The sequence below is a fragment of the Myotis daubentonii genome, chromosome 6 (assembly GCF_963259705.1).
Source record: "Myotis daubentonii chromosome 6, mMyoDau2.1, whole genome shotgun sequence".
NCBI lineage: Eukaryota > Metazoa > Chordata > Mammalia > Chiroptera > Vespertilionidae > Myotis > Myotis daubentonii.
The window spans coordinates 101610251-101630244 of record NC_081845.1 but is presented as its reverse complement, the minus strand read 5'-3'; the positions used below and the strand labels follow the sequence as shown (position 1 = coordinate 101630244).

The 19994-nt window shown below is 49.7% G+C and overlaps 1 long non-coding RNA gene and 1 pseudogene across 3 annotated transcripts in view; one reads left to right on the top strand and one right to left on the bottom strand.

The window, feature by feature from the left end:
* The window catches only part of LOC132237573 (uncharacterized), a 20662-nt gene extending 835 nt beyond the window's left edge, over positions 1-19827 (top strand). The window contains exons 3-8 of one of the 3 annotated variants that reach the window (XR_009453560.1): positions 10404-10606; positions 12585-12678; positions 13653-13752; positions 13830-14544; positions 16107-18097; positions 19363-19827. This is a non-coding gene — a long non-coding RNA (uncharacterized LOC132237573). Of the gene's footprint in view, positions 1-10403; positions 10607-12584; positions 12679-13652; positions 13753-13829; positions 14545-16106; positions 18944-19362 lie in introns of those variants that run through there. The other 2 variants (XR_009453559.1, XR_009453558.1) reach the window with 2 other exon arrangements.
* LOC132236590 (RNA-binding protein PNO1-like) lies at positions 11694-12552 on the bottom strand (annotated as a pseudogene).
* Positions 19828-19994: the final 167 nt, after the last annotated feature.

Here is a 19994-nt window from a genome sequence, read left to right as displayed (position 1 = left end):
GGGATAACGCTGTCACTGGTCACAGAGCTGGAAATAGACTCTGAACATCTCTCTCTGTGTCTGTGTATATATATAAAATTGCCTTCCAGTGATTTTTCTGAGTAAACTGAAGGTCTGTGACATATATTTGCTTTTTGAAAGGTAGGGGGAGGGAGAGAGAAGTAGAAACATCAAAGATGAGAGAGAATCATGGATCAGCTGCCTCCCGTACGCCCCCTACTGGGGATGGAGCCCACAACCCCCACCTGTGTCCTTGAAGGAATCAAACCTGGGACTCTTTAGTCTGCAGGCCGAAGCTCTATCCAATGAACCAAATTGGCTAGGTGTGGGAAACTGTTTATTGCCTTCACTATCTGATAAGCATAGACAGAGAACTCCCCGAACCACCCCACCCCCCCAAGGCTGGGTGCCTTTGAAGCCCTAGCAAAGCTCAGAGCTAGGCGTCACCTCCGTTTGTCCAGACAGTGGTAGCTGAAACTACTCCCCCATTTATTATTATGTAAATCCTTGCTGATGGGCTAGTCTGCTTGTTACTAGGGGGTCACCTGCCTAAGGGCTATGCTATGGGTGCATCCCAGATCAATAAAAGCTTGGTGAGGGCCTGAGCAAGGAGGAAGTCCTTCAGGACTTGCCTCCTGGTCCCCCAATATTGCAAAATTATCTCGTGTCTTTTTCTCTCATTTGCTGTGCGGCTCCTCTTTCAGATACCGAACCCTACTCCACGCAGAACGTGGAGGGAGTCTTACTCGACAGCTAGGGCTAAACATCTCTTTTTATAGAAAATTAATTAGAAAAGGAGGGTGAGATGAACAGCTTGTAATATAATTTGACGCTGAGCTCTAACCGATTGGCCCCAGGATGTGATTTAGTGGCCATTGCCTGCAGTGGGGTGCGCAGCGGCATTATAATCAGGCATAGACGTCCATGGTTTCTTGTCAATAAGTGGTCCATCTCAGGTGCTGCTTCGTAATTGGCTAGGGCCCCATTGAAGGCGTTTAGACAATTAGAGAAGAGGTAACATTCAAAGTTTTTCACTCTCACTCTTTGAAAAGTGGAGGGTGAATTTCTAGTTTTACCACATTCTTCAAGTTGCTATTTTGAGATGCACATTTTCTCCGAAGGGTTTCTTTGTTTCCTTGTGGTGAAGTTAGTGGGAGACTGCGAATTGTGGGTAGAGGCACCCTGGTGGGAAGGGGCTGGTCACAGCAGCCCTGGGTTGAGCTCTGGACTGTTCCCCTCATGCACGTCTAAGTCACTGACCTTCAGTTTACTCACAAAATTGGTGGAAGGCAATTGTATGAAGATGCTCTTTAAACTAAATGTGTTGTTCATAAGCTAGAGGAAAGGAAAAATGCAGTGATTTTGGACGTGCTACTCTGTGAATAATACTTTTGAAAAACACTATCATTACATTGTGGGAACCATGTTGTCCAGCACATCATTATTTTACTGCACAAAGCAGCAGAGAAAGGCCGCACACAACTTCTAGTGTCATCGTCCCCGAGCAGGGACCTCACCCAGCGTGTCAGGCCTCCGAGCATCTCAGAGGTGCTGCGCGAGCTGCCGTGGTTTAGACTCAGGCAGACCTCCGGAGGCATTTCTGTATCACTTTCCTTCCATGCTGTTGCTTGGGATTGTAAGTGAAGTTCTACGGAGGGAAAATGACTGTTCTTGGCAGGATTCCTATTTGAACCTTTGCATAGCAGCTTAGAAACTTTGCAGAGGCACTAGCCAGTTTTGCTTAGTGACTAGAGCATCAGCGTGCAATTGAAGGGTCCCAGGTTTGATTCCAGTGAAGGACACAGGCCCAGGATGTGGGCTCGATCCCCAATGTGGGGCATGCAGGAGGCAGCCAATCACTTATTCTCTCTCATCAATGTTTCCCTCTCTCTCGCCCTTCCTCTCTGAAATCAAGAAAAATATATTTTAAAGAAATACTTTGCTGAGGTCTCCTCAGTGTGTCACTACCGACCATGAAATAGACTTAAACTAGTGGTGTTTGGGACGCATTCAGGGCAGGACTTTATATTTCGGCATTAGCAGTCTTCAGTGACGTCACTCTGCACATGGATAAGTCACAAGCTCTGTACTTGTGTTGCCAATGGCAGCTACAGTGTGTCTGACGGATCTGAGCACCAGGCCCACCTGCAGGGACAGGCACTTATTCCAGTGCCCCATTCTGCCTGAGCTCCGTCCTGGGCCTGTGCAGACAGCAGCAGCTGACAAAGACTGGCTTCCCTGGAGAGTGCTCACCTTCACACACGGTATTACACATGTTCTGCAGTGCTCTGCAGTCAGGAGTGCCTAACGAAGGACTTACTGCCATGGAAAAGATTCTCTTTAGTGAAATAGACCTCTCCAAAGTTGTTAAGCCGCTATACAGAGGTTATCATAGGAACCCAAGATCCTGAATCACATCTGCACGTTTTTCCTGTAACAGCCAGAGACTCGATGTCTTATAATCTCTACTGAAATCACTCATCTTCTCATCATTCATTTATCCACTCACTCATTCATTCATCCACTCACTCATTCACTCAATCACTCATTCACACACTCATTCATTCATCCACTCATGCACTCATTCATTTGCTCACTCATTTCACTCACTTGCTCATTTGTTCATTCATTATTTGCAAAAGTGTATGGGGAGAGAACAGTGGTAGGTCATTCTCGCCCTGAGACCTGGGTGGTGGATGGTGAGCAGGACACCTGTCCTCAGCAGCTGGTGCCTTCCCAGGTGATAGCCGCAGAGGCGCTCAGAGGGGGCACTTCTCTCCCTTTGGGGGGTGGGGGGTGAAGGCACCTGCATGTCACTTTGCAAACCTGAGGACACTAGACACAACTACTGTCCCCTTTATGGGGAGCGTGCATTTTAGGTCCTGAGGTTCATGCTTTGCTTCATCCCTTTACAAATATTTAGGAGCATGTTTTGTGCCACACCTTTCAAAGCTTTATTTCTCTAAGAAGCAAGTTTCATAGAAATCACGTCGAGGTGAGCGACTGAATCCTAAAAGCTCAGCAGCGTGAGCTGTGACTTCCGGAGGCGAGTGCTGCCAGGAGCAGCGTGTGGCTCAGAGTCAGGCCCACAGCCTGAGCCTGTGCCCAGCCTCTCCCTCAGAACAGGCGCTTTTTTCTGTCCCTGTGTCAGGGCTGCATTGGCATTGTTGTTTGGCATTGCCTCCCTGTCATATGTAGCTGCCACAGGAACTTAGGAGATGAAGACAATGGTGTTTGTGAAATGTCCTGGAAACTTCTATTCTCCCGTTGAAGACATGGATCGCTCTAGCAGGCGCTCACCAGTTTGCTTAGTGAATGAAGTGACTACCTCCTCATAGAGCCAAAGGTATCTTCGTCCTGTGCCTGGGACGCCTCGGGGCTGGTTAGTCACTGAGAGTGGAGGCAGTGGTTCCTTGGCCAGGTTTGTTTATTGCTCAGTCAAGCGGAAATTCAAGATCATAGAACAAATGTTCTCTTCCAACTTCTAGGAAATGGATGGTTTCATATCTTTTTCTTCTCATTTATTTATTTTTTAAATCCTCACGGAAGTATTTTCCCCATTGATTTCTAAAGAGAGTGGGAGGGAGGGAGCTAGAGAGAAACATTGGCATGAGAGAGACACATGGCACGCGTCCATACTGGGCCTGGGGATCCTGTAACCGAGGTTTGTGCCCTTGACCAGGAATCGAACTCATGGCCCTTTGGTATGCAGGTGGATGCTCTAACCACTGAGTTAACTGGCCAGGGCTCATTTTTTTATTTCAGTTAAATATGAACATCAGAGGATTAATATGTTCCTCAAAGCCCTGACTGGTTTGGCTCAGTGGATAGAGTGTCGGCCTGCGGACTCAGGGGTCCCAGGTTTAATTCCGGTCAAGGGCATGTACCTTGGTTGCGGGCACATACCCAGTGGGGACTGTGCAGGAGGCAGCTGATCGATGTTTCTCTCTCATCAATGTTTCTAACTCTCTAACCCTCTCCCTTCCTCTCTATAAAAAATCAATAAAATATTTTTAAAATATATGCTCTTCAAAGATGAGACTGCAAAGTAGAAACGTGTTCTTACATCAAAAACAGCAGTGAAACAGCTAGAAGTGTGCTTGTTATGCAAAATTTGCAAAATATAAAAAGAAATGGTTTCATGTGAGTGTGCACCAACTTTACACACGATGATAACGTTTTGCAGGCATTCCATAGTGTTCCTACAATCAGCAATGTATAAAGAATCTATCTATATAAAAGGCTAATATACTACATGTCCTTCCCACCTTCCGACTGGTACTATGACACGCACTGACCACAAGGGGGTAGGCGCTCAGGAGCTGGCCTGACGTGCACAAAGAAATGGCACCGCAGAGCCTGGCTGTGGTGGCTCAGTGGATTGAGCGTAGTCCCATAGACCAAGAGGTCCCGGGTTCAATTCCCAGTCAAGGTACATGGCCGGGTTGGGTTGCAGGCTCAATCCCTAACAGGGGGCAAGCCAGAGGCAACCGATTAATGATTGTCTCACATTGTTGTTTCTATCTCTCCCCCTCTATCTCCTTTCATCTCGGAAATCAATAAAAAATATATTTTTTTAAAAAAAGAAAGAGAAAGAAATGGCACTGCAGACCTGGAGCCCAAAAAGCAATACTTTGCTTCCCCCAAGTGGGACACAGGCCCTGCCACCACGCTGGAGTGACAGTTCACCAAATCTCAGCTGATTCTGCCGAAACCCCATGGCACAAAATGCAGCCCACAGCCCAGCCCAGCCTGGAAACGGTGGCTGTGGTTGCTGGGTAATGACATCATGTAGCAATGCCCAGCTTCCCCTACCTAGCAACGAATAGCCCCTTGCATTTTCTTCAGCACACAAACACAGGTTGAAACATTTCCCACTTTAACCAAATATCTGTGAAGTGTTTTCCCATGCCTCATCTCATTTGATCCTCACAGAAGTCCTGGAGTAGGTAGATAGGAGACTTGGTGGAATACTATTTTCTTTTCATTAGCCAGAAAACGGAGAATTAAAAGCTTAGAAATTTTACCTAATTGAAAAGAAGTAAGAAATGGTGGACCTTGACAATGACTTCAGGTTTTCTCACTGTACAGAATATAGACAAACACTGCTGCAGTTACATATTTTACCCTTTGTTCTTCCTGCATGATCTACAATAATGATCTGCTTTGTGTTGATATTTGCTGCTGTGTTGCTGACAATCACCTGAAAGAGAAGTTGGGGTGCTTCACTGGCCTGGAAAAAGTTTACCTACATCAGAAAGCATGTCTACTTAAGCAAGTTTATTCTATCCTATTTAATAAAATAATAATATGCAAATTGACTAAACGGCAGAATGACTGGTTGCTATGATGTGCACTGACCACCAGAGGGCAGACAATCAATGCAGGAGCTGCCCCCTGGTGGTCAGTGCGTTCCCACAGGGGGAGCACCGCTCAGCCAGAAGCTGGGCTCAAGGCTGGCAAGCACAGTGGCTGTGGCAGGAGCCTCTCCCACCTCCACAGCAGGCGGGCGGTAAGGAGTGAAGGGTCCCAGACTGCAAGAGAGATGTCCAACTGACAGCTTAGGCAGGCATCCTCCAAGGAGTCCCAGAGTGCAAGAGGGCACAGGCCAGGCTGAGGGACACCCCTCCCCCGTGCACGAATTTTGTGCATCTGACCTCTAGTCCTATATGATAAAAGCCTAATATGCTGTGTGTGGTTGACCTGTTGGCCGTTCAAGCAATCAAAGCTTAATATGCTAATGATATGCTAAGGCCGCTCAACCGCTCCCTATGATGTGCACTGACCAGCAGGGGGCAGACGCTCCACCAATAGGTTAGCTTGCTGCTGGGGTCCGTCAGATCGGGATTGAGCCAGATGGCCCAGACACATCCTGGAGCCCTCCTGAGGTTCCTCCACAGCCGACCAACCTTCCGTGTCTCTCCCAGGCCCCAATCGTGCACTGGTGGGGTCCCTCGGCCTGGCCTGCACCCTCTTGCAATCCAGGACTCCTCGGGGAATGTAGGAGAGCTTTTTTCTACCTGATCCTGCAGGCCTGGCAGAGGGACCCCACTAGTGCACGAATTCGTACACCGAACCTCTAGTATCCTATTTAATAAAAGGCTAATATGCAAATAGACCGAATGGCAGAACAAACGAACAACTGGTCGCTATGATGTGCACTGACCATCGGGGGTGTGCGCATAACACAGCAGATGTAGGCCACAGCGGAATTGTAGAGCAGGTGAGCGGGGGCACCAGACCAAGGCACGGTGCCTGTCACTGTCATCAGGGCGGGGGCACCAGACCAAGGCACGGTGCCTGTCACTGTCATCAGGGCGGGGGCACCAGACCAAGGCACGGTGCCTGTCACTGTCATCAGGGCGAGCCTGTAGTGGTTACTGAAAATTCTTTCTCTTGCGCAAAAACAGTCCCACCCGGCACTCGCACCTGCTGCTGGCACCGGCCCAGTTGCACCCACAGCCGGTGCCGGAGTCACTGCTCACACCGACTGCTGATGCCCAGCATTGGCCCCGATCGCTCAGCAAGGTCAGCAAGTGTGAGTACTGGCTGTCAGCCCCTATGACACCTGACGGCTTCTCTGCCTCCCCCTGCGCCTGATGGGAGATCAGGGCCGGCAGCCACCTCTCGCACCCACTGCCGGAGATTGCCCTGCTCTCACCTGCTGCTGGTGCCAGAGCTGCCACTCGCACCCACTGCCAACGCCAGTCCTGCTTGCACCAGCACCTGGCGCCAGAGCCACCGCTCACACCTGCTGCTGGTACCTGGTGCCAGTCGCGATTGCTCAGCGCCATCAGCAGGTGTGAGCAGCAGCTGCCAGCTCTGATTGTCCCTGAGGGCTTCTCCACCTCCCCCTGCTCCTGAGGGGCGATTGGGACAGCAGCTGCTGCTCACACCTGCTGACAGCGCCACCTCTCTTGCACCCACTGCTGGCACTGACTCCAATCACTCTGTGCCCTCAGGGGGTACAAGTGGGGCTGGCGCCATCAGCTCATTGGAGCAGTGGCAGTGGCAGTGGGAGCAGGGTTGCTGGCAGACGGGGGCAGGGGGCCGTGGTGTGGAGGATGGGCTGAGACCCACCCCTGTGTGTACCGCAGCCTCGTGCACTGGGCCCCTAGTATCTACACCAGCCGTGGGCAAACTACGGCCCGTTTGAAATGAATAAAACAAACAAACAAAAAAGACCGTACCCTTTTATGTAATGATGTTTACTTTGAATTTATATTAGTTCACACAAACACTCCATCCATGCTTTTGTTCCGGCCCTCCGGTCCAGTTTAAGAACCCATTCTGGCCCTCGAGTCAAAAAGTTTGCCCACCCCTGATCTACACTAATAAAGGAGGAACTTGCAAATTAACATCACTCTGCTACACCACCAGCCAATCAGGAATGAGTATGCAAGTTAACCCAACTAAGATGGAAGTGGCCATGGAGCTGGAGCAGCAGGAGGCTTGGGTTGCCCTGGCGATGGAGGAAGCCAAGCTTTCTGCCTGCCCTGGCAGGCCCTGGGCTCCGCTCAAGGCTACAAAGTTTCAATTATAGAGGATAAATAAATCCAGATACCTGCTTCCAGCCCGCCCTGGCCTCCACTCAAGGAGGCGCTAAAAAGAAAAAAGGAGAGGCTGGGAGCTTGGGTCCCCACTGGGGGGCTTGGCCAGCATGCAAAAAGCCATCAGCCCCTCGCACCGGCTGGCCAGGCACCCCAGTGGGTACCCCCACACTGAAGGAGGTGTGGTGAGCCTGAAAAAGGCCCTCAGCCACTCACCCAGGCTGGCCAGGCACCCCAGCAGGACCCCTACCCATGCACCAGGCCTCTATCTGTACTAATAAAAGGGTAATATGCTAATTAGACTGGGAGACCTTCCAGGAGACCTTCCAGACGTTGTTCTGGACAAAGCCATGGTGGCAGGGCTGAGGTAGAGGCGGTTAGAGGCCAAGAGGGGAGGGCAGTTGTGGGTGATCAGGCCAGGATGGGATGGCAGTTTTTTGTGATCAGGCTGATGGGGGACGGGGCCATTGCGGGTAAGCAGACCAGCAGGGAGGCCAGTTGGGGGCGAGCAGGCCATCAGTGGGGGTCAGTTGGAAGTGATCAGGACAGCGGGGGTGGAGGGGCAATTTGGAGTGAGTAGGGCAGCAGGGGGTCAGTTGGGGGCAAGCAGGCCAGTGGGGAGGGAAGGTGGGGGTGAGCAGGCTGGTGCGGGGGGCATTTGGGGGCAAGCAGGCCGGCGGCGGGGGGCAGTTGAGGGTGAGTAGGCCGGCAGGCAGGCAGGCAGGTGAGTGGTTAGGAGCCAGCAGTCCCGGATTGTGAGAGGGATGTACGACTGCCAGTTTAGGACCGATCCCTGTAAACCAGCAGTAGGACATCCTTCGAGGTGAAGGGTCCCAGATTAGAGAGAGTGCAGTCCAGGGCTGAGGGCACTCGGCCCCTAGCATCCTATATAATAAAAGAGAAACATATAAATTGACCGTCCCTTCGCTATGCTCACCAGCCAATCATGGTGAATATGCAAATTAACCCAACAAAGATGGTGGTTAATTTGCATACACAGGCGCCAGGCGGAGAGCAGAGCAGGAGAGCTGAAGGCTTGGGGGGCCGTGACTCCCTCGGTCACTCCCAGAGTGGGGAGCACCAGGAATTCTGGGAATAGTTCTGATGGCAGCCCCAGGACCAGAAGCAGAAGCCCAGAGCACCAAGAATGCTGGGAATCATAGTTCTGGTGGTAGACAGATCTTCTAGACACTAGAGCAAAGTGAGCCTGGAGCAAGTTACTGTTGTGGTGGGTGATGGAGGGAAAGCAAAGGTGAAGACATAAGTAAAGTCAGATTGTCTAGGAAAAATTCAAGGGAAGATATCCTAAAACTTCCAGGAAATTACAACCAATGAGGCAAAGAAAAAAAATGCCTCTATTATTCTGTGAGCAACAAACCAAACTGGGTTGGGGGTCTCAGACAATTCGTTCATATGATTGCACAGACAGACAGAAACTCCCGAATTGGAGAGGGCTCCCCTGAGGGCTCCCAGATTGGAGAGGGTGCAGGTCAGGCTGAGGCAGTGGTTGGCAAACCATGGCTCGCAAGCCACATGCGGCGGCTCTTTGGCCCCTCGAGGGTGGCTCTTCCACAAAATACCATGAGCGGGCATGCACGTGCAGTGCGATTGAAACTTCGTGGCCCATGCACAGAAGTCGGTTTTTGGCCTGGGCAAGTCTATTTTGAAGAAGTGGCATTAGAAGAAGTGGGGGTTGTTGGTCGGTTGGGCGACGGGAGACGCAGTGCAGGCGGGCTGCGGGATACGAAGCACAGGGGAGGCACACACGATTCATGCAGGAGTTGAGTGAGCCAGTCAGTCAGCAGTCTCATTGTGCAGTGGTTAGTGCTAGTCGCGTCCACAAATCGCGTGCGGGTGACAAAAGATAGATGAAACAAATATGCAAGATGAGTGTGGATGGGAGAGTTGTAAGGGGTCAACCTTACAGATTGAGGACATTTTTAACAAAGGCCAGCTTAGGAGTACCCTAATTAAGTTAATAACAATGTACCTACCTATATAGTTTAAGTTTAAAAAATTTGGCTCTCAAAAGAAATTTCCATCGTTGTACTGTTGATATTTGGCTCTGTTGACTAATGAGTTTGCCAACCACTGGGGTGAGGGATCCCCCCACACCACCGTGCACGAATCTTCATGCACTGGGCCCCTAGTCTATATATAAAGGCTAAGTTGACTCACACATGTGCAATACATATACAGCTCTAACTGGCACCAATCACACAAGTGTTTCCATCTGTCATTGTTGATCATGAATTTGGTTCACAATTCTATTATAAAGGGCAAATAGCATTATTAAAATATTTCTTCTACTTCATTTCCTTTCCATGTGCATGAATTTGTGCACTGGGGCATTAGTGAATAATAAGCATGGAAATTTTTGTCTTTAGGGAAAAAGACCTCTCTACAATTCTTAACCAACTGTTTAATGATTATAAAGGGAATTCTAGGTCAGAGGTCAGCAAGCTGTTTCTGTAACAGCCAGAGACTCAATGGCTTACGATTTCTGCAGAAACTCCAAGCCTCTCCTCATTATTAGATATCAGTCATTGACTCTATGTAAATAAGTACCTGTGGCTCTATTAGTATAGATCCTTTCTGTGAACAATAAAGCTTGATTTTCATATACTTGACCTGTATTAGGCAATAAGGCTTCCTTTGAATCTCAGAGAATTAGGCACAGGGCCTAGGCTGCTGGGCCCTGGGACTCACGGGGACATTTCTGCTTCACTAGATGGAGCAACAATGCAGTGAGCTTCCTCTCCCCACTGCTAGGAACAGATGACTCATTAGCCAACACTGTACGTCAGGGCCAGTCAGACTCACTAGATCCTGCTTGGATTTGCTGTATTTCAGGCTGATCAGATCCACCGTGAGTTCAGTGACTGGAAAAGGCCCAGTGCCCCTGCCTCTGGGGTTCAATGTCTCTCATCACATTTGGACTTTCCCATTGAGAGGGTGCAGTTCCCAAGGTCTGGTTTTCATAGAAGAGTCTTCATGCAGCTCTTCAAATATGCTGTTTCCAGTCATCAATATAGTTCGCTGTGCATTGGTGAAAGGTATGCCATGTGGGCACTCCAGAGTGGGCAATAGGACTCACATTACCAATCAACTCCAACATTACCACTGCCATAAACTTTTGAACTGCTTCTTCATAATTTAAAACAAGGGAGAATGGGCATTTACATGTCACGTAGAGTAGCACACCACCTCAGAGGTCAAACTCTCCCCTCACCTTTAGGGTCCTGCTGGGATTTGAGTCTAATCAAGGTAGCAACTGTCGCAGAAGAGCTCACTGTCTTTGTTACTCTGTTGTGCTTGCTTCCTCTTGAAAATTTTCTGTTCCCTGGCAAATTCTGAATTATTCGACTTTCCTCTTGTGTGGGTTATAACACTACCATGATCCATTCCAGTTTTTCTCATATCTGGCTTGAAACCTGTGACAAAATTAATCTTTTCATGCTTAATTAGATCTCTGGGATACAAATCAAGTAAACCATCCATGTCCACTGTTCTGGAGCACTCAGAAAACTTTCAGAATGTCTGTGTCATCACCCCAGACATGGAAAGAGAACTCAGAAACCCCATTGGATTGCCACCACAGCCCCCACTCCTCCATTTAGTGTTACATGGCATAGCCCAATATTTACTAAGTGTCTTGAGTGGAATCTGGATTAGAACTTGTTTTTTAACACTGAATGAATGATTTTCTTTTCTTTTCTTTTTATTGTGATAAAAATTTTTAATTTTACAAGTGGCAAAATAGGTAGAAAGGTTAGCCTTTTGGTTCACACAGTGTAGCCAAACTGCTGCTTATAACCTGATTCTAAAATAGTCACATCACCAGTATTGAGGGACATGATTCAGAGAGGTTTTCTGGGAATAGTTCTTTAATTACAACTCATAGGGAAGAAATGTTTATAAATCTATAATTTAAAAACAAATTCAAATAGAAAAATAATATTTCCTCCAAATAAGAGAACTAGAAATTATGCATGTAACTTAAAATAAGATAAATTGTAATTAATGGTTAAGTATAATAATGGTCTGAAATTTTGATACTTAAATTATCCTCAAAGCTGTTGAATGAATACTATCACAGTTTTCCTTTCGGGTTTATGCTTCTGGCTAAGAACTGACAGACTGAGGTTTAAAGTGACCAAAAATTCTTCACATGATTTCTTGGGACCACTTGTAAGCTGCTTTTCTCTACAGTCCAAAGACAAGAAAAAGTCTCTGATTTGAAATCAGAATCGATCTGCTGCTCTGCTAGCCACAGCTCGAATATTGCCATAAACCTTTGATGGAGGAGTTCCCAGGATGAGGTTGCAAATGGCAGTTCTTGCCATCTTGATATTTTGGAAAGAGCCAAGGATATAAACTTCCACATCAGCTAGAACCATCCGCGTCCGTGTCACAGTCTCTGTGGTGAATTTGGTTCTTCCTCCTTTGCCAGCGATTCTCCCTATTGCCCTTGACAGGTGGTCTCCCTTTAGAGGCTTCACATCTGTAATTTCCAAGGACTCTAAGAAGAGGTCATCCAACCTAATGAGAGCAAGTGCATCCTCTACCTGAAACCCGAGAACAAAGGCTTTCACAAAATCGGCGGCTTTTGTCAGAGTGCTAACATCCTTGGTTTCTTTACAAGTCCTGATTTCTACATTCCTCGATTTCAAGTTAAAGGAATCTGAAGTCCATGATGTTCTAGGATAGGAGTAAATATCTTCATCCAGTTCCCTTTCAATGGCGTGTATCTGTTCGCTGGGACTGGAATTGTCCTTGTTTCTTTCCCAGCCAGGAACCCGTCCCCGGAGAGGGGTGGGAACACGGGCCTCTTCGCCGCCCGGCCGGGCCTCCTCAGTGTCCATGCGGCTCGCATCCCGCCCTCCCCCGCCACGGACAGCTCCTCGGCCTGCCTTTTCTTCGCCCTCCGGCCACCCTTGGGGGTGACCTGGGTGAAACCGTCCTCAGCCACACCGCTCTGTGCCTCCATTGCTGCGGCCATCCTCAGGAATCCCCTTTCTTTTCTTTTTATAGATACAATTCCTCATGAACTGATGCCTAAGGCCCCACAGCTACCTGCTACGGCCCAGTCCTAACAGAAGCTCACGCTGATATTAGTGAGGAGAAGGTAAGTACAGAGAAATGTACTCATATTATTCCAGAAGGAAATAACATCACTCATCAACATCAGACAATTCCATCAGGAGGACAGGCCGTGACTGCTTCAATGTCACCAGGCCACAGGGAGCTTTCCATGAGTGAACAGGTCTAGGTAGAGACAGGGACTCCTTGTTTGACATTAGGGCCCAAGGCGTCACCTCATGTAACTACTTTGAACAGCCCAGGTTGGATCAGGTATGGCCCACACTCATTGATGTAGTCTTCCGTGCAGGGCCCTTACTGACTCTGTGAGTGACATCACACCCAGGTCATAATGGACAGCTCAGGTTGCACGGTAACTTGGTGGCCCATGTTTAAGATTTGTTCTTTGTAACCCAGGAAATCCTGTGGGACAAGTCTCCGTCCATCCCCAGGGTGATGACAGCCCCTCACCCGGAATGTTTGCCCCTCTGGCTAGGACGACTTTTGACTAATGGGGATGGAAGCCACCAGCGATGCCCTGATGGACTCAGCCAGGGGCTGGAGCCATGGCCGCCCACAGGTCCGTGGGGAGCCAGGACACCTATGCAGCTTGGACCCTAGTTACCTCTTCCCCAGCTCTCAGCAACCCAGGGAACCTTGACGATCAGATTTGCCAGCTTTCTACCATGAACCTTTTCAATTTTTCTCGCTTCTGGCTTGGAATCATTGACACAAATCTATACTCATGTCCTGAAGCTCTTTGTGCTGAACCTGAGTCTTGGCTATAAGTCATGTAAACAATCCATGTGTGCTGCTGTGGACAACTCAGAAATTTGTCAGATGGTCTATGTCATCACCACAGACATTCACAATGGAAGCCAGGAGAGCCATTGGATTGGCACAGCGGTCCTCACTCCTCCATCTAGTGATGTTGTCACCCAGTATTCATAAACTGCCTTGTTTGGCGGACTCTGGAGTTAGAAATTGGCTTTGTAACTCTTAGTTTTCTTCTTTTCAGAGACACCAGTCCTCATTAACTGTCTGGTGGCTAACACCCTGCGGCACACCTGCTGCTGACAAGTCCAAACACAGGCTGCATCTCATCCTGAGTGAACCAAAGGTAAGTAAACAAGGATATGCTCGTGGGTGGGGCATCCTGAGCACCTGCACTGTGACTCACACACCGGCCTTCCCAAGGTCCCAACCACAATCCCCATCTGCCAGGGACACTGGGAGGACCATCACGTCTGCTGCGGTGCATGGAGGGGGACATGCAGCCACCTGCACCTGTGACAGTGCCTGTCTTTCTCCGGGTTGAACTCAAAAGAAACAAACTTTCAGGTCATTCCATGGAGTCATATACCCAACTGAGGAGAAATCTGCCTCTAAAATCCAGAGGCCCCCCGGGCGCTGGTTCTCCATCTTGGTAGCAGGTGGGGCCAGATGCCAGCAATCATTGTTTACCTCAGACACCTGCCTGCCCCACAGAAGAGCACCGGACACAAACATAGTTCACTGAGTAAGAATTCTGAATTTCAGTCAGATTTCTTCCTCAGCTACTGACTCTAAAAGTGGATAACTCTAGAGTAGTATTGTCCCACTCACTTGGCCCATTCTGCATAACGTCATCATTGTAACCGACCAGCCAGAAGTATTTCCTGTGGAAGAAAAGGGCAGTGAGGACCTTCAGCCTGTAGAGATGACTCATCCCTGAGGGAAGATAATGAAGGTGTATGGGGACCTTGCCACCTGAAAGAAGTCAAATTGGATTGAACTATGGAAACACGAGGAGGAGGCATTTGCCTGCACTGTAGGTGCATATGGAACAAGGTGATGTGGACTTTGAAGTTGCTCAAGCAAAGTAACCACATGGTATAGCAGCAGCATAGGGTCTCCTGTAGTTAAAGAATCGGTGAGTACACTGCCAATTTCCAAGTTGTGTCTTCTCCTCTCTCTCTTTCTTCGCCATCTCCTACTCCTCCTCCTCTTGCTTCTCATCCTTTTCTTATTCTTTCTATTTCTTCTAAACCTTCTTTCCTCCTCCTCTACTCTCTCCATCTTTTCCTCCTCTCTTTCTGGCTTCCTGTCCAACCTCCTCCTCCTCCTCCTCTTCCTCCTTCTTTCTCTCAAGACAAACCAAAAGAGTAATGAGGATGTGCCCAAATCCGCACTCCTGAATCTTGCAAATCCTTCATGGTGGCACAAATCTCTCATATTCATCAGGCAGATGGTACAGCTTCTAACTTAATACTTGCACAGTTACAGACAGTTCTTATGGATTGGTTTAGACTTTCCACAGTTGTCTTGACTCATCGGTGATGAGTGTGTGGGATAAATCCGCTGGTGTAAGTATTTCAGTTATGCATTTTACAACCAGGAGCAACCACAGAATGGGTGAGATCAAATTTGGACCTATTTCAAAATGGACCTGAGCTAAAATTCACTGGTCACCTGACCCTCAAAAGCTCCTAGTCTTAGTGAGGGCTAAGGTATTATTTTGGATTCTGACACCAATTTCTGTTCATAACCATTTGCCTGTGGTCGCTGAATTATCTAGTTCATTGTTTCCCCCAAAGAGATAGCTACTCGGATAAAACTTTTTGAAAAGGGGCTATCAGCCATTGGGCCAACCAAAGCATTCCTTCTTCTCCATTAGAGCAGGAACCAGCGGGCATTTCCATGTTACAATTTTTGGCCCATCTTTGGATGCCTTTTTCAGCCCACCATCTCAATAAACTTTATACAACTTTGATAATGACCCAAGCTGCAGATATAAATGCACAATCTCTGTCTTGTCATCCCAAATTATTAAATTCCCTTTCATCGCAATGTATATTTCTTTAAACATTGTCCCTCCACCATTCATTATTTCCGTACATAATCCATGTTTCCCTGCTTCTGTAAATCACAGAATTCACATGGCTCTTGTAAAGGGTAGCACACTTCCTCAAGGGTCGCACTCTGCCCCTCACCTTTAGTGTCCTGCTGGGATTTGTGTCTACTCGAGGTGGCAGCTGCTGCAGGAGAGCTCACTGCCATTATCGTCCTTGTGTGTTTCCTCTTGCACATTTTCCCAGTCCATGAACAATTCTGAATTATTCCAATTAGGTTATAGCCATGTAGGTTATAACTCTACCATTAACCTTCCCAGTTTTCTCACATCTTTGGCTTGGAACCATTGAGAAAATAAATCTTCTCATGTCCTGAATATTTTCAAGCTGAATCTGGTGTCTTGGATATAAATCAAGGAAAACATCCATGTCTGCTGTTGCGGACCACTCAGAAATTTTTCAGAACATCTATGTCATCACCAGAGACATGGAAACTACAAACTAAAAACATTGGATTGCCACAGCGATCCTCACGCCTCTGTTTAGTGATGCTGTAGCCCAATATTTAAAGATTGTCTTGATTGGACTCTGGAATAGAACTTGGTGTTTGTTTTCTCTTAATGATTGTCTTTTATTTTCCTAGCCATCTTCCTCAATAACTTTCTGATGGCTGACGCCCTAAGCACACCTGCTACTGCTCAGTCTTAACAGAGGCTTTCCATGGTCCTTAATGAACAGGGGCAAGTAAACAAAACTATGCTGGCATTATTCGAAAACAGAGGAATGTCTCTTACTTTCAAAAACAAGAGGAAGACTGACAAAGATTCTTTTAAAATTATCCCATTATTAAATATTGGGGGATCGTGTGGTTAATGACATTATACTAACTTGTACAACTTCACAATACAACATAGCACACTCCAGTTTGTGCTCAACACCCACAGGATAGCATCCTTGGGTTTGAACTCCTTTGCCATCGTATCCTCACTCATGCTTTTTCCCCTCAGGTGACCGCCACGGAAAAAGTCTGCAGGTAGGAGATCTTCAAGGTGAATGAGGAGGTGAACGGCCCAATCTCTGCCCATCGTGATGGGTTCGTTACCCACTCTCCTTCACAAACATCCCGAATGGTCCGTTGGAGCGCAGCCGTCCAGTTTCCGGTTGGATATTGACATCATGCAAAGTCACCGGTAAGCCAGGCCACGACTTTGCTTCCTCTGTCAGCAGGTCATAGGGAGCCTTCCATGTGCCCACAAGTCTAGGCTGAAAGAGGGATTGGCTGTCTGGCAGGAGGGCCAGCTCTTATCTCACAGCTCTGATCCTCCGAGATCCCGTCATGTGTGAACCATCTCACCTTCATGTGGTCTCCTGTGTGTGGCCTCTTTAGGCTCCGTGAGTGACATATCACCCAGGTCACAGTGGACAGCCAGGTTGCCTGGTAACAGTGGCCCATGGTTAAGCACTACTTTTCTGAAACCCAGAGAGCCCTTTGTGGATAAGTCACAGGCCATCCTCAGCGTGAGGGCAGCCCCTTACCCTCACTGTCTGCCCCTCAAGGCTAGGACTGCTTAGGCCTAAGGAGGGGACGCAAGCCACCAGTGCTGCCCACGTGGACCTCAGCCACAGACTGGAAATCTGGCCCCTCCAGTCCACTAGGGAGCCGGGGTCCCTATGGGGCTTGTCCTCTAGGGTAGCTTCTTCATGTTCTCGAATGTTCTGAGAGAGGCCTCAGGGCCAAGGGTGCTGGGGCCCTGTGCCTGGCTAGGACTTTCGGAGAGAAAGGCCAGGGAGTGATGTCAGGCAGAGCCGCACTGAGAGAGAGGCCAGGGCCTGGGGCTGGCGCTCCCTGAGCGAGGCGCAGCCCTGTGGTGATGGGCCCGCTATGTGGGGCCAGGTGGGCTCTCTGTGCAGGAGCTTTGGCTCCGAGGTGTTGACACTAGGCCGGACTCTGAGGCTCGCATCGTCTCTGACCATGTCACGCTGACATGGACAAGTCACAGGCATTGTTCTTTTTCTTCTTCCAATGCCAATTGTCTCTGTACTTCCTTTCAGTTTCACCATAATCTTTGCCTCTAGGTACATAGCAACACAGCAGATTTCTTTTTAAAACCTAGTATTGAAGGTTGAATATCTTTCCCCATTCTAACCTTACGTCACTCTCCCAAGGACAAATAGGAAAACTCAAGGTATCTGAGGCCCGGACACACCTCCATGACCAGCCGGCTGCCTCGGAGCTGGGGACTCCGTGCTTCCTGCCGTCAGCAGATCCAGCCTCAGAAACAGACCAGTTTACAATCATCTCTGAAAACTGCCACAAATGGGCGGCCTGTTCTAAGCCGGGTCACCCAGGAAGGACGGGGGTAAGAGGGACATTTTGCTCCAGAAACAGAATGTCCAAAAAGGCCCAGCCCATTATTTTCCCCAGAAACGTTTGGAGGAGAGTAAAATCCCAACATGAGCTTCGAAGGCCCCTGTGCCCAGGGGATGGCGTTGCCTGCTGAGGAGGGGCAGCAGGGGACACGGGCAGTTTCTCCACAGGCCGCAGCGGGAAGCTGGGCAGGAGCCTGGCGGGCCCCGGGTTCTCTAAGAGGTTCTTCTAGAAACAGACCCCTCAGATGCTTCCTCTCACTTCAGGTAAGAAGTTACTGTTAAGGCACTTGGGGAGTTTCCCTTCTTCAGAAAGGAGGCACAGATATGTGAGTCATCAGTGCAGCCTTAGTGGGAGACCTGAAGGTGGGGGACCCCGTAGAAGTGGACAAAGGCTGCTGCCACCACCATGACACTAAATACCCAACGTGACTGGTTCCATGTGTCAACTTAATAGGACCGAGCGCTCTGTAACTGGAGCAGCCTGGAGGCCAGCTCTGGGCTGCACAGCCCAGCCATGAGGAAGAGCCGGCCCAGCTGCCTGCGTGTGTCCTTGACACAGCCCCTGGTGAGAGTCAAGGGCGTGGTGGACACAACACTGCTCCAGCCAGGGCCCAGGGACACCCCGACCTTGTCCACAGGTGTTTAGCGGGGGCCCATTGTGCCACAATGGTGGCGGGATGCCCAGGACACAGATGATGGAGCGGTACATGAGCCAGGGCTGTGGGGGCAGCAGTAATGGAACCAGGGCGCCAAGCTCTGTAATGTAGAGCAAGCCCCGCCTAATGCAGTCTGCAAACTGCCCGAGAGGCTTTCTGGGAAGAGCTGTAGGTGGCGGGAAAGAGCCAGGAGGAGCTGAGGCAGAGCTCTGCGCCCAGGAACACCCCCAGCCCAACTGCCCCCAGCAGGGGCCAGAAGTACCTTTGGTCTGAGCAAGGTCAAGGTTCACAGAAAGAGAAACAGCAGAAAGAACCAGTAAGCAGAGCCGTGCAGTGAGAGCCCCTTTCTGTGCGGGTGCAGATGCTGCTGGGAGCAGCCTGCGCGAGGGCCTGGCCTGTGCCCTTCAGCAGGAAGCTGTCCTGCAGCCGGTCAGGTAGCACGGCCTCAGCGTCCCTCCCATCTCCTCCCTGGCCGGGTGCTCGCCGCCAGAGGGCAGGCCCCGCACCTCCCCTCCCCCTGGCGCACTGCGCATGCATCTCTTCAGCTGTGGTTGGCTCAGCGATTCCCCAGGAGCAGTTCTCCCGCAGGTGCTCCAGCTCAGCCCGGTCACCCTGTCCAATTCCCTGTCACTGGCAAGAGCCCGGTACACTCGGCCACCACTGGTCCCTGCTGAGCAGAGATCTGGCTGGTCCCTCAGTGCCCTGCGCCTCCAGCAGGGGGATGGCCGGGGTGTGTCACCCCAGGGAGCAGAGACCTCCCTGGGAGGTGAGGCAAGCAGGCAACGGCCTGAGCTGGGCCACCGCCCTCGCACTCCACCCCCCAGCGGGCCAGGCAGCCTGCAGCTGAGCCTCCTGATCTTCATGCTCCACCAGGCACCGTTCTGACGGCAACTGGCAGTGAGTCTCAAGGCTTGGAGCACAGGACTGGCCTGCAGGGAGCAGACACTCATCCCAAGACCCCCTGCTGCTGAGTTCCATCCGGAGGTTGTCAGAGAGCAGCTGCTGCCGTAGCCGGGCCTCATCTGAGTGTGTGCCAGCTTCATGCAGAGCACAAGGCATGTCTGCAGGTGTCGCAGAGCATTCCCCTAACCAGGAATGGCCTTCAGCGTGGAAAAGACGGTCTTTAGTGAAAGAGACCTCTCCAGAGACCTCAGCCAGCCATGCAAAGACTATCGAGTTATCCCAGGATCCGAGATCACATCTGCAGACTTTGTAACAGCCAGAGTCAATGGCTTAAGGTGTGTATTTAAACTCCAATCTCTTCTCTTAGACTCAGCGTCATAGACAGTATGTGAGCAAATAGGTGTGGCTGTATTCCCATAAAGCAGTATCTGTAGACACCGGAGTGTGCGTTTCACATCATTGACATGTTTTGGGCTGCAGGGCATTGTTTGGGCTCCAAGACAGAGGCCCAGGCTGCCTGGGTCCTGGGCCGCCATTGAACTCTTGGAGAGAGAGGACCAGGGCCTGCTGTGGGCCTCACTAGGCGTCTCTGAACGAGGAGC